This window comes from Ovis canadensis, chromosome X, assembly GCF_042477335.2.
Source record: "Ovis canadensis isolate MfBH-ARS-UI-01 breed Bighorn chromosome X, ARS-UI_OviCan_v2, whole genome shotgun sequence".
Classification (NCBI taxonomy): domain Eukaryota; kingdom Metazoa; phylum Chordata; class Mammalia; order Artiodactyla; family Bovidae; genus Ovis; species Ovis canadensis.
Window position 1 is genome coordinate 101209395 of NC_091727.1, and position 13681 is coordinate 101223075.

The following is a 13681-nucleotide window of genomic DNA, read 5'->3' on the forward strand; positions in this document are numbered from 1 at the left end:
TGGTCCACAAGTCCCATTTTACCCTTTTTTATAGACAGAAATGTTTTCAATTACCTTCAGATCCATATTGTCATACTAGGAAAAAAGGTACCCAAGCAGAACAAATTCTGCATTCATGAGGTTTATTTTCAACAGGACAGTCCAGTCCATCTTGCTGCTGCCAGCTAGTGTGAGAGTTTCCAACCAGAATAAAAACAAAGATCAACTCTCTGATGGTACACTGTCGAAATCATTTGATTTTGGTAACTGACATTATAAAAGTCAATGTGTCTGCAACAGAGGCACCAATAATGAACAGAGGAACATGATTAAGGACTGAAAAAAGATACCACTGTCTTCTTTAATGCACTGATTCCATTAACAGTTTCTACCACATAATTACCAAGCCATGTCCAGGGAGACACCTTGACATTGTTCTCTTAGAGGCCCAGGAAATACATTTTGATGCCATCTTCAATTATGCTACAGGTGACAGGGAAGGAGTCCTACCCTCTGCCCAGCAAATTTGGCCCACATAACATAGCTTGCTCTTATTTGTCTAGTTGACCAGGTAGGTTGGTTCCAGATCCACTCTTTACTTGACAGTCCCCTAGGCTGACTAGTACAGGACTTTTCTATCACAGGTCCTGAAAGAGATCTGCAAGTAGATTGCCTGTGGGTAGACTGAGTAGCACAGCTGCAGGAAATTTAAGTAACACGGAAATGCATTTAGGTGGGTATCTGGGGCAAACACCCCATTTCCCTTATGTAGAGAAGCTTCCAAAACCATTGAACTCAGGAACCCAATCATGTTACCTCTGCCCATTAGACTAGGCCAAATGTTATGAAATGTAACATAAGACAGAGACTGATCTTCGGAAGTATGGCTGCCCCTTCAAAATGAACTAGTGGTTCATCCTGCTTAAACCAAACATCACACAGTAATTATGGAACATTACAGTGAAATGCTATAACACTTGTTTGAAGAAGTACAGTCTCAGAGAACACCTTTTTCTTTTTCTTTTCTCAGAGCTTGGGCCAGTGGACAGTTTGATGCCAGTCACTATTGTTAAACAAGGGGTAAAAATCCAATCGGAACAATTTTTTCATTTATATGCAAAGAAGATAATGAAAACATTTACAGAAATCTTATGAAACAGTTTAGGACCCATATTTAACTAGGTTAAATGATAACAAAATTGCAATTTTTCAGCAAAACAAAATCCTAAATTCTGTAAATGGGAGACATAGTAAGATGAAATGAATCCAGTGTCATAACACATCAAAGACTGTCACATGATTACATTCTGCATTTATAAATCAAGACTGTTCCCCAGTGTTTATTCTTAAGGAGGTTTATGAAGAGGGAATAATACCAGAATATAAACAAAATAACTCTATCAAACAAGAAATTATAATACAAAATAAAACATAACCAGAAGTGAAGTTCATTTCCTCTAAATTGAAATTTGCACAAAACCATTTAAAGAAAATTCTGGGGAGCCCCAGGAGCAAACATAATTGAATTCAGTGGGATGAACATGTAAAATGAAGATGTTACGAGCGTGGAAAAGGCAATGGCACCCCACTCCAGTACTCTTGCCTGGAAAACCCCATGGACGGAGGAGCCTGGTGGGCTGCAGTCCATGGGGTCGCTGGGAGTCAGACACGACTGAGTGACTTCATTTTCACTTTTCACTTTCATGCATTGGAGAAGGAAATGGCAACCCACTCCAGTGTTCTTGCCAGGAAAACCCCAGGGACAGGGGAGCCTGGTGGGCTGCCGTCTCTGGGGTCGCACAGAGTCGGACACGATTGAAGCGACTTAGCAGCAGCAGCAGCCGCAGCAGCAATAGCGTGGAATGTTGACTGACAAGAGGAGCTCATGCACATCCACCATGACTGTGTAAACTCAAGCACCCAGCCAGTCCATTCAATTCAGAATATACCCACTGAAAATATATTTATTTGAAGAGTAGTTGTGAAACACGACCAAGATCACACGTAAGCAAAGTCAAACGATTGCAATGCCCTGAAAAGGCCCACACCATTATAATGTATAATAAAAGGAAAAGGACAACACTGGGTGCTTGATTCCCTCCTGGGTTTGAGAGAAAACAACAGGCAAAGAGACTGCTATTTTCTTATTTGCAACCAGCAAACATCACCAAATTTTTTAAGGGCATTTTGTGCTTGATAGAACGATCTTAAACACAAAATGCAAAACAGCCTTCAAAGGTGACTGAAGACCATATCCAGGGTCCCTGAACGAGCCCTGAGACAATCAAGCCATCTGTTTACTCAGTTTTCACGTTAAAATTCTCAGAATCTGTGTTCTGTTTTAAGGCAACACGTGAAGAAGACCATTCCAAAAGTTAACAAAGAAATGATATTAAACTTAGAGCCATGTTGTTAAATAAAACACAAAACACCAAGGCAGCCAAGGGTCGTCAGCTGTCATAACACGGCATGCACTCCCTCAGAGACTTTGTTGTTTCATGTGGAAAATAACAGAAACACGCTTAATGGTTAAAAAAGGTCACAAAAATAGCCCAGATCAACATTTGAACCAATACCCGGCAACGATATATCCAGCCCAAACTCCCTACAACACAAGGCAGAATCAGTCCAATTGTGACCAATGGTCATCTGATTGTCCACCACCCTCTCACCACTCAGCCTCACTTCCCTCGCTTCAGCCACAAACACTACAAAACAGTAACACCATTAATGGGAAAGGTATCTTCAAGACACACGATTAAACCAAGAAAATCTTCAAGGTTCATCAGGCTGTTATAATACGGCCCAACACCAAACCCGGAAGTGCCTGAGAGACCTTCTGTGCCATCCACCCAAGAGCCTCCAGACATGTCTGTCAAGGGGTCCTTTAGGACACTCCATCTACCCGACTCTTCAAATCCTATCACAGCAAAATTCGAATAAAGTAACGAAAATGTATGCTTTTGAGATCTCAGGAAAGGAAGCCACCGTGTTAAATCCTAACCAAAGAGAACGGTCGATGGAAACCCCACAGGACAATCCAGACAGTAGGGAGCTTAGTCTCGCCCTTACTCACATGCTAGGGCTTCTTCTGCAATGATTCCATGGCCCCACCTCCCAACGTCGTCATTGGTGGGCCTGCAATGATTGACGGAGAGACTGGGCATTCCTCTCAGGTAGGTCTACTAGTGGGAAACTGTCCGTTGTCCAAGGCCCAGATGTAGTAATAAAATCTCTGCTCGTATTCCTATCTCTTCCTGTATCTGTGTCCATCCCTCAATGCCTAGCTCTACTGTTAGGTCTTTGCCCAGATCTTTTGCTTTGTTTCTTGTCATCTTAGATTTTGGAAATTTGCATGTTCAGTTTAACCAGGTCAACTACATCCCCCTGCAGGAAGCCATCCAAACTTTACTCCTTTCAGGCATAATGTGACTTGTTCATATTAGATATGGACTTGGAGATATACCAGAGCAGAGATGCAGGGGAATTGTTTATGAGCTCTGGGATCAGACAGTACTGGGCTGGGCACTGTGTGAAGGAGCCAGTGTTTGCACTTGGAAATTTGGCAAGTCAGTTCAGGTTGCAGACATTTTGGGAAGACCAGGGAACACTGACAACAAGCTAATTCATAGAAGCTTCCTAGGATTCAGTTCAGTTCAGTTCAGTCACTCAGTCATGTCCGACTCTTTGTGAACCCATGAATTGAAGCACACCAGGCCTCCCTGTCCATCACCAACTCCCGGAGTCCACTCAGACTCACGTCCATCGAGTCGGTGATGCCATCCAGCCATCTCATCCTCTGTCACCCCCTTCCCCTCCTGCCCCCAATCCCTCCCAGCATCAGAGTCTTTTCCAATGAGTCAACTCTTCGCATGAGGTGGCCAAAGTACTGGAGTTTCAGCTTTAGCATCATCCCTTCCAAAGAAATCCCAGGGCTGATCTCCTTCAGAATGGACTGGTTGGATCTCCTTGCAGTCCAAAGGACTCTCAAGAGTCTTCTCCAACACCACAGTTTAAAAGTGTCAATTCTTCGGTGCTCAGCCTTCTTCATAGTCCAACTCTCACATCCATACATGACCACTGGAAAAACCATAGCCTTGACTAGACGGACCTTAGTCGGCAAAGTAATGTCTCTGCTTTTGAATATGCTACCTAGGTTGGTCATAACTTTCCTTCCAAGGAGTAAGCGTCTTTTAATTTCATGGCTGCAGTCACCATCTTGGTACCACCCTTCTCAGGATTTTCATATCCTTTCCTGCTTTTCTATCTGTGAAAATCTTGTCCTCCCTATAAGGCCCAGTCATAAATCACTTCTCTACCTCTTTTCCTGAATTCATGTTCCCACCTCAATGACAAGAAGTTATTTCTCCTGTTGCTATAGGAGGAAACATATGAGGACGTCAATATCTCTGCTCCAAAGGTCGCTAAACCTCACAGTTATTTAGAGTGAGACTGGAAGCCCACTTCTTTCCTCCTGCTAAGAGACCTCTGCTGCTGCTGCTACTGCTACTAAATCGCTTCAGTCGTATCCGACTCTGTGTGACCCCATAGATAGCAGCCTACCAGGCTCCCCGTCCCTGGGATTCTCCAGGCAAGAACACTGGAGTGGATTGCCATTTCCTTCTCCAATCCATGAAAGTGAAAAGTGAAAGTGAAGTCGCTCAGTCATGTCCAACTCAGTGACCCCATGGACTGCAGCCCACCAGGCTCCTCTGCCCATTTGATTTTCCAGGCAAGAGTACTAGAGTGGGGTGACATTGAGAGACCTCTGCCATTGTACCAACAAGAAGGTGCAGCTCCCCTAGGCTTGACTACCTTGAGTGTTTAACTCATCTGCACTCTACAGATTGTGCAGACCACATAGACCCTGGCTTCCTTAGCTGGACTGCATGGTCGCAATTTGCACAGTGCTCCTAGAAAAGATGATCTAATGCTATCACTGTCCTTCCCATGGAAAAGGTCATCTAGAAGGGTCTTTGAGGCTTCATGGTGTGAACAGTGTTATGCAGCACTCCATGATGTTGCGTTAACCACTGTGATGGCTAATTTTAGGTGACAACTCAACTGGTAATATAACATCCAAATTGATCATTATTTCTGGTTGTAACTGTTAGGGTGTTTCTGGATGAGATGAGCATTTGAATCAGTGACTTAGTAGAACAGAAGGCTTTCCCCAGTGTGGGTGGGCATCATCCTATCCGTTGAAGGCCCAAATGGAACAAAAAGCAGAAAAAAGAAGAATATTTCCCCTTTTTCCTATCTCATTGCTTGAGATAGAACATTTCTATTCATTTTTCACTTCTTTTAAAACAGGATGCACACCACCAGAACCCCTGATTCACAGGCCTTCAGACTGGGACAGAATTATATCACTGGCTTTCCTGGCTTTACAACTTGCAGAAAGGAGATTGTATAATTTCTCATTCCTCTAAATAGGAATACATTCCTCCAAATAAACCTTCTTCATATATATACACATGTAGGAATACCTATATATGTATATATACATACATACACATACATACATATAAATATAGAAATAAAATGTCTCATTGGTTCTGTTTCTTTGAATAACTCTGACTGATAAACCTGAATATCGCAGACAGCTGCTCTTGTTAGATTCGGCTGCATAGACCTCAAATAGAACTTGGAAGAAACAGCAAAATCAAATACATGAAAGTTCATTCCAAACTATGCATGAGGATATTAAGATACCAGAAACAGCCAGATATTGCCCCAGAGGAGTTTCTCTTCCACTAGAGATTAGATGCTTCTTAACAAGCCCAGAGAAAGCTTACAGGTGAGCTCTTCCAAATCTTGGGTTGTTGGGTGAGACTTTGATACGATCCTGAGGGCAGGAGAGTTGTTGCAGGCCATGTCCAGTAATCCGAAAGAATGATTAATCCACATGGGGAGGCACAACAAGGAAGATTGGGGCCTTTGATGTGAATCCTGTCTTAGGATCTGCCAAGTCTTTCTGATGTGCTACTAGGCTTGTCTCTCTGACTGTCATCATCAGATGCATATATATGCTGGACCCTCTCAATCCCTGGCATCTGTTGACCACTACCACACAGGTCCTATCTGTCAGATCACCATTGTCTCCTCAATCTGTGGTCACTATTCATTCCTTTTTGTGTGTGTGTATGTGTGTGTGCACCATGCAGCTTGTGGGCTCTTATTTCCCCAACCAGGGATCAAACCTGGGCCCACAGCAGTAAAAGCACTGAGTTTTAGCCACTAGATCGCCAGGAAAGTCTTGCCATTCATTGTTGTCTCATTTATACTTCATTCCACATTTATAGTCTGTCTGCAGAAATAATGACCTCTCATCTATTGTGTACAGTACACGGGTTTTAGGTATGCTGTTTGGATTCATACCACAATTACTAATCCTACCAGGTGAATATCCTTCATTGTTTTTTTGCCTCAGTTTCCTAATCAGTAGAGTGAGGACACTAATAACAACTATATCACCAGGCTACCATAACCCTTAGTGAGTTCATGCAAAGCATTCAGACCAGTGCCTTACAGTCCTGAATATTCACTGGAAGGACTGATGGTGAAGCTGAAACTGCAATTCTTTGGCCACCAGATGTAAAGAATGAACTCACTAGAAAAGACCCTGATGCTGGGAAAGATTGAAGGTGGGAAGAGAAGAGGCCAACAGAGGATGAGATGGCTGGATGGCATCACTGACTCAACGGATATGAGTCTGAGTGAACTCCGGGAGTTGGTGATGGACAGGGAAGCCTGGCATGCTGCAGTCCATGGGGTCACAAAGAGTCAGACACAACTGAACGACTGAACTGAACTGAACTAACACACACTAAGCTTTCGTGTAAAGTTAACTAGTACTGTTACTTTAACACCATGCATGTCTCTGGTCAAATACACCCTCCTTTCTGGAGACTTTATTATGCTAGCTTCACCAACAAGAGTCTAATTTCTCTGATTATTTTTCTACTTACCATTCATGTAACATAACCCACATCTTAGCAACATTGGCCAGTTTGACAGTTGTTTTGTTCCACAATTATTACTTTCATCTATGTTAATGTCTTTGTTGACTTATTAACTCTTGTACATGTCTTCATGTATATGTCTTGTTCTTACCATTTTTACCACCAGTTTCCAATTCATCAGCTAAATAGCTCATTTTGTTCCCTGATAAAATATAGCCCTATATCAGCATAATACATATGAAGATTAAATAGCACATAAGGAGACACTGAAATAGTACCTTTCGTTAGGAGATCCCCAGTGATATTCCCCACTGAGAATGTCATAAACCCATTGTCTACTAATTGCTTTGGCAGAAGGCACAGTGTGGGTGGTATCTGACTGAGGAATTGGCAAAAATGTACAGAACATTTAGTTGACCATATAAGGCCTCTCTGTTGAAACATGTATATTATCATATGTGAAACAGATCATCAGTCCAGGTTCAATGCATGAGACAAGTTGCTCAGGGCTGGTGCACTGGGATGACCCTGTGGGACGGGATGGGGAGGCAGGTGGGAGGGGGGTTCAGGATGGGGAACACATGTATACCCATGGCTGATTCATGTCAATGTATGGAAAAACCCACAACAATATTGTGAAGTAATTAGCCTCAAATTAAAATAAATAATTTTTTAATGAAAAAAATGAAAAGATGCAACAAGCTGAAATGTGTGTTTAATGAGAGTGGACATAGAATATGGGAGAGAGAGGAAGTGGTTTAAAGGATTAAGTTGGAGCAAGTGCACAGGAACAGGAATGTGAAAGAACATGGTCTTCTCAGGGAAGAACACATATTTGGTCCTCATGGGAGAAGACAGTCAATGATATAACCTGCAAAAGATGAAGGGCAAAAAGATAAGTGGTCCAAGGCAAAGAACCATGTGTTGGATGTGGTAAACTCCATGGAGATCCAATTTGCTTTTCAAATCTACCATTTGCGTATCAATGTGCAGAACAGATCAAAAGAGAAGGTCAGCAGAAAAGGGAGATTGAGTATCCATGGCCGCCTCCCTCCAACATCCCGTCAGACTTACACGTGGACGAGCACACCATGTCTGCTGCCGTGTGGAACAGGGCCTGGCTGTGGAAGCGAGCGTGGAAGGCAAGGTCCATGGTATCACTGGAGAAGCAGTATAAGCAACCATGAACCACATGATAAACAGGTCAAGCCTGTCGGGACCATCTTGAAGAGCCAAATGACCACCTCCCTGGCCGCCTGCAGCAATGCTTGAATCCAAGTGTCAGATGCATTTTGAGTTCCAGCAGCCATGCACGGGGCCCCCAAGCTATTGGAAACCCCTCATGGAGCCCTCCAAGAGCCCCTGAGCCAGGCTTCTGCCCTACTTCTCTAAGCCAGGCTCTAGCCTAAGCGTTCACCACCTGGCTGAGGGCTGGCCTCCAGATATCCTAGGGGATCTGCCTGCCTAGACCATGCATCTCGTACTTCCTTTTGTGGGCCTGGCACAGCCCCACCTCCTGGCATCTCTTCCTAGGGCCAGGTGTGGGCCTGTGCCCAAATTTTGGGTGCTCCTCCTTCTACCAAGGTGGTGAGTGTCCACACTGAAGTAGTCTGCATCAGGGCTTCTGCATGCACAGACACACACACACAAATGCACACACACACTGACAAAACATCACTCACATTATCAACTTTATGTGTTGAAACCTCCTGCAAAGATGTCTCCCAAACTCAATCTACCCATGAACAAAATGAAAGCGCCTGTTTCACTGCATTCTGAATGTTATTTTCTAACCATCATTGTACATCTTATAGGGAAAAGGCGCGTCTTAAATTCTTTGGTTTGACTGTTTTGAACAATACCTGGGGGCAGACTGAAAAGCATTTGAATGAAAATTATACCGGATATTCACTGCATTTATGGAACGATTCTCTGTGGATTGCCTGATCAAGAACGTGGCCCATCTATCAGTTGGTCAGGGTAAGGGTGTCGTTGGTAAACCCAGACTTGTGTCTGGTTTCTGTAGTGATGGCATTCCGGCTTAGCAGTGTAACCTTAACCTGTGAAGTTTAGTGTAACTGTGGATTGTGAGTGTTAGCGTTGCCTCCCTCGCCCTTCCCCTCATGAGATGGGCTCCATGCTGCCACAACATAGGGCTGGACCAGGGTACACAAATTGCTGTGGGTTGTCTTCTGGCATGTGGTTCAGTCACTGAGAATACATCTATAGCTGGAAGAGTAATAGCTTCCCCAAATTGATCCATATCACTGGTCCCAATCAGAAGAGAAACTCAGACCACACATAGCAGGAAACAGACCTTCATGTCGGTGCCACTGCAGCTGGAGACTAAGAGGAAAGCGAAGCCTGTATCCCTAGCCTGTGTCCCTGGGATACAGAGAGATGGAAAGATAGATCGCTGGAGGGATATAGAGACAGGAAGCAGAATGGGGAGGCAGGAAGAAGGCTGAGAGGACACCAGCGCTAGAAGCAAAACACAGACTAGCCTGCATTTGCCTCTGTCTGGAGGAGAATTGTGCCCTAGGGGCTTCCAAGGTAGTTACAACCTTTGCACTCTGAGTCCACCCTTCCTCCAAGCCCGAGCAGAATCACACTGTGCCAGGGGATCCATCCTGAATGTCATGAGATGACCACCAGTCAGTCCAACAGTACTGGCACTAAGGTGCTCCAAGCCTTTCTAGTCTTGGCATTCCTGCGGTGGTGAAAGAACAAAAAGCAAAAAAGGAACCCAGAATGGGCAGCTCCCTACTCATCCTTTATTCCTATAATCTTCCTGTCAGCCACTCATTTCTCTCCAAGGTGAGACTACATTTAAGGAAAAAGGAGAGTAGAAGGAGGCAGTGACCCCTGCTCTCTGAATGTGTGTGTGTGTGTGTGTGTGTGTGTGTGTGTGTGTAAGAGGCAAGTGAGCCTTAGCGATTTATGAGATCCCTGACATCCAGCAAAATAACAGAGTTCTAAAGGTGCACATCTGTTCCACAAGCTATGTGTACTGCTACATGAATGTGCCTGTGCATTGAGACCATACTTCTGAGTGTCAGGATATCCAGTGTTTCCCTTAAGATTCCATGGCATCATCACATATTTCCTCATATCAGTATTTATGAGGGAGACACATACAGCTTGGCCCAGAAAAAGCCCTCAATAAATGGAAAAAATTATGCACACTCAAGTCTTCCCCAAGTTCAAATTTCTTTGGTCTCCTATAAAACAGAAAACATGTCCACTGATTAATTCTGTAATTCATACCTGCTTATCCTGTATTCAGAGTACAGGGGAGAAGTAGACCCACCCCCTCCAACATCCAAATCTCAGCATGTTTCACTCTTACCTGCTGACTTGGACTTGCATAGTTAAGTCAGGTAGCTCACATCTTAATGGATAAGTCATTCTTTAACACGAGTAGATCATAATACTGAGACAAAGAAAGAAATTTCAGCTGAAATGACTGTATAGAAGATCTTCTTCGATCTCCACATACTGCGGAACCCCTAGGACAGGAGGTCACACATTGCAGCTTTGGGGTCCCCTAGACACTGATCACAAGATGTGAGTAGCTGACACCTGCAGCCTATAAGATCTATATGAGAAATTGGGGAGAGACCCGAGCCCACCACCCAGCGAGCAGATCTTCAATCAGGACAGCCTGGGACAGTCTTGCTTTCTTTCCCCCAGGAGCCCGATTTCAATGAGCACAAGGTTTTAATGACCTCCCTAGCCCTCAATGTCTCTGGCCGTTCCCGCACCCAAGTTGCACCGCCTCACTCCAAGGCCGCGTGAGCCTTGTGCGTGCACAAATATGCCATGTCGGACGCCATATGGAACAGGGTGTACCTGTAGATGTGCGCATGGAAGGCAAGGACAATGGCCTCACCCGAGGAGCAGTATGGCAACCACCCACCCCATTCGGATAAGGCCAACACCTGTCTGGACCACCTGGAGGAGAGAAATGAGTACCTCACTGGCCACCTCTCAGAGTGCTTGAATCTAACTAGTAGACTCACCTTGAGTTCCAGGAGCTGCTCAGGGAGGCCCAAAGGAATTAGCAGTCCATACTAGACCCCTCCAAGGTCCTAGAGCCAGGCCTCAACCTTGCTTCCCTGAGCCAGGCTCTAGCCTGAGCCCCCACGACCTGACTTGGGGCTGGACTGCAGATGTCCTGGGGGATCTACCTGCCTAGGCCCTCTTTCTGGTACTTCCCTTCACCTGCCTGGCATACCCCACCTCATGGCATTCCCATCTTCGGCCAGGTGTGTACATGTGATTCACCCAACTTGCTTGCCTGCCCAACTCCTCGATGCTCCCCCCTCTGCCTACGTTCTTTAGGCAGATTGAAGCGTTATTTTAAAATTGTCTGGAATTACTATTCCCGCACCATGTTGCCATTTGAATGGCTATTTCATAAAATGTCGGCATGCTCAGCTCCACAAAGAGTTTTTAAATTTACTATTAGAAATTTTATGCAATGTGTGTAGAGTTTTAATTTTTTTAAAGCACTAGTAAAGACAAAAGCTTTAGCCACTCAGTTACCTTTCCAAATCTGTTCATCCATACTCTGGTAATGAGTGACATGTAGTGAACAATTCCTTATACTCAAAGGACTGGATTCTAATACAAATTGGACCAGGAGCTTATTGTGTGCTTCCAGGTTTTTGTTCCCATGACTTCTGATGTTCTCCAGAACCATGCTGGGCCATTCCTCGTATCCTCAACCTTAGAAGGAATAGGACATACACCCTCCACATACACACAATATCCAGGTATGCACGGGGAGATCTTCAGTTCTGGTCTCAAGAACCCTCCACCTGCCACCCACCACCTCTCATCAATGCCCAGATTACTGAGCCCGGAGTCCCACTCAGTACCTGTTGTGACGCACAGGCAGAGCCACATCTTCATCAATGCTGCCTGGAGTCATCACAAACAATAACATCTACAGCGAGAGCATTTCCATCATACAAATTTTATTGAAACACAACACTGTACAAATTAAAAATATTTTACACAATCGTCTGTTGCTCTCTGACATGAGTGGTAAAGTACATCTTCCATTTGCCAAGACTGGTGAGATCAGCATAGCAACTGAAACTGTCTATAAACAACACCTGTGGTTGTATTCCCTACTGCAAAGGCCCACAGAGAACTCACCACAAGAACACAGGTTTTGGTAAAATATAATTGAACTGGAGGGTGAACAATGACTCCTACATAATCCTTTTCCTTGAGGTACCTTGGGACAAGTTCTACTGAAGGTAGTTCCCTGTGGCCTGAGTTTGGCCCTGAGTGCAGCAATCACAATTTGTGGGTGACAGACACCTGCAGGGACCTGGTATCTCACATTAGGGTATGGCAGGGCAAATATAAAGTTACATAAGAAAAATGGTTTAATTTTCCCACTGAAAACTGACAGTAGTCCTTCACCCCTCCTTTCATTTTAGAGGGTTAACTTTGGAAAACATGTCAGTTCTTTCTCTGCCTCTTTATATGTGTGGAAATCTTTTAAAAAGCTCAGTAAGCCTCTTGCCATCTTGACAACTGAGGAATGCTCCTTTAAGGACCCAACAGGAAAATCCATGCAAAGAGGGGTGCTAGGTAGGAGAGAGTCAGACACGATTGAGAGACTGAACTGAACTGAACTGAGGTAGGAGAGAACAACTTAAGCAGTTGAAACAGAGACTTCTGGACACTCAGGGTAAGAAATGACCATCAAAGCAATGACCAAGAGTAAATAAAGCTAAATAAAAGTAAATAAAGCTCCAGGAGAAAACCATGAAAAAGTGATGAAAGGCAGCATCTCAGTAGGATTACAGCATGTGCAGAAACAAGAGGTGTTTCTTCTCAGAACTCCCTCAGGTTATGTTATTATGCAACAGTATAAAACATTATTAATAACATTAAACAGTGCACAGAACGAGCAGCGGTAGCAAAATCATCTCCTGGCAGAGAGGCCCACAATCCACTAGGAAAATGAAATGTGAAGACCTGATCCCAATATTAATGCCTCACCTTCAGTACAGGTCCACATTCACTCACTTCACAGTTATCCATGTGCTTTACTATCTTCTATGTCACAGTTATGGCCACCCAATAGTAGTGAGAGGGAACTGGGCTAGGAGACAGGAGACAGGGCCCTGAACCCACAATGTCTGCCACATATTTCACACCAAAGATCCTTGCCCTTCCACTGTCAGTCTTTCCTTATACTCTCAGAGCATCCTCCTCATACCCTTGCTGGGCCCAAATTTCCCTAATCAAGAGGAAGCAGAAGCCTGAAATAGGGGAACCATTGGACCATTTTCCTCCCCATACTGAGCTCCCTTTTGCTCTCACCCACTCCTATATCGCAATACAACAAACAATGCATAACTGCCCCACCACTGTGGTACTAACAACATCTTCTTCCTTGAGATTTCAGAGGTCCCCTTGAGGCAATGTCACCCCCACAACAGGAAGACCCAAATGGAAGAGAAGCCACCACCAAGCACAAAGGCTTTCCAGCAGATACACACGGGGACAGACAGCTAAAGCCTGGGGGTGTAACCCTCTCCAACAAGAAGAAAACAAGGTCTTCATCCTCCAGTGGTCACACCTGACTCTCGAGTTTCCTGGTCATCCAGGCTCATCAGCACATGACCGGAAGGAAACAAACAGCCAATTCCAGGACTGCTCATTGACAAGACCCACCTGACCTCATTTTTCAACCAATGTACTGAATGTGC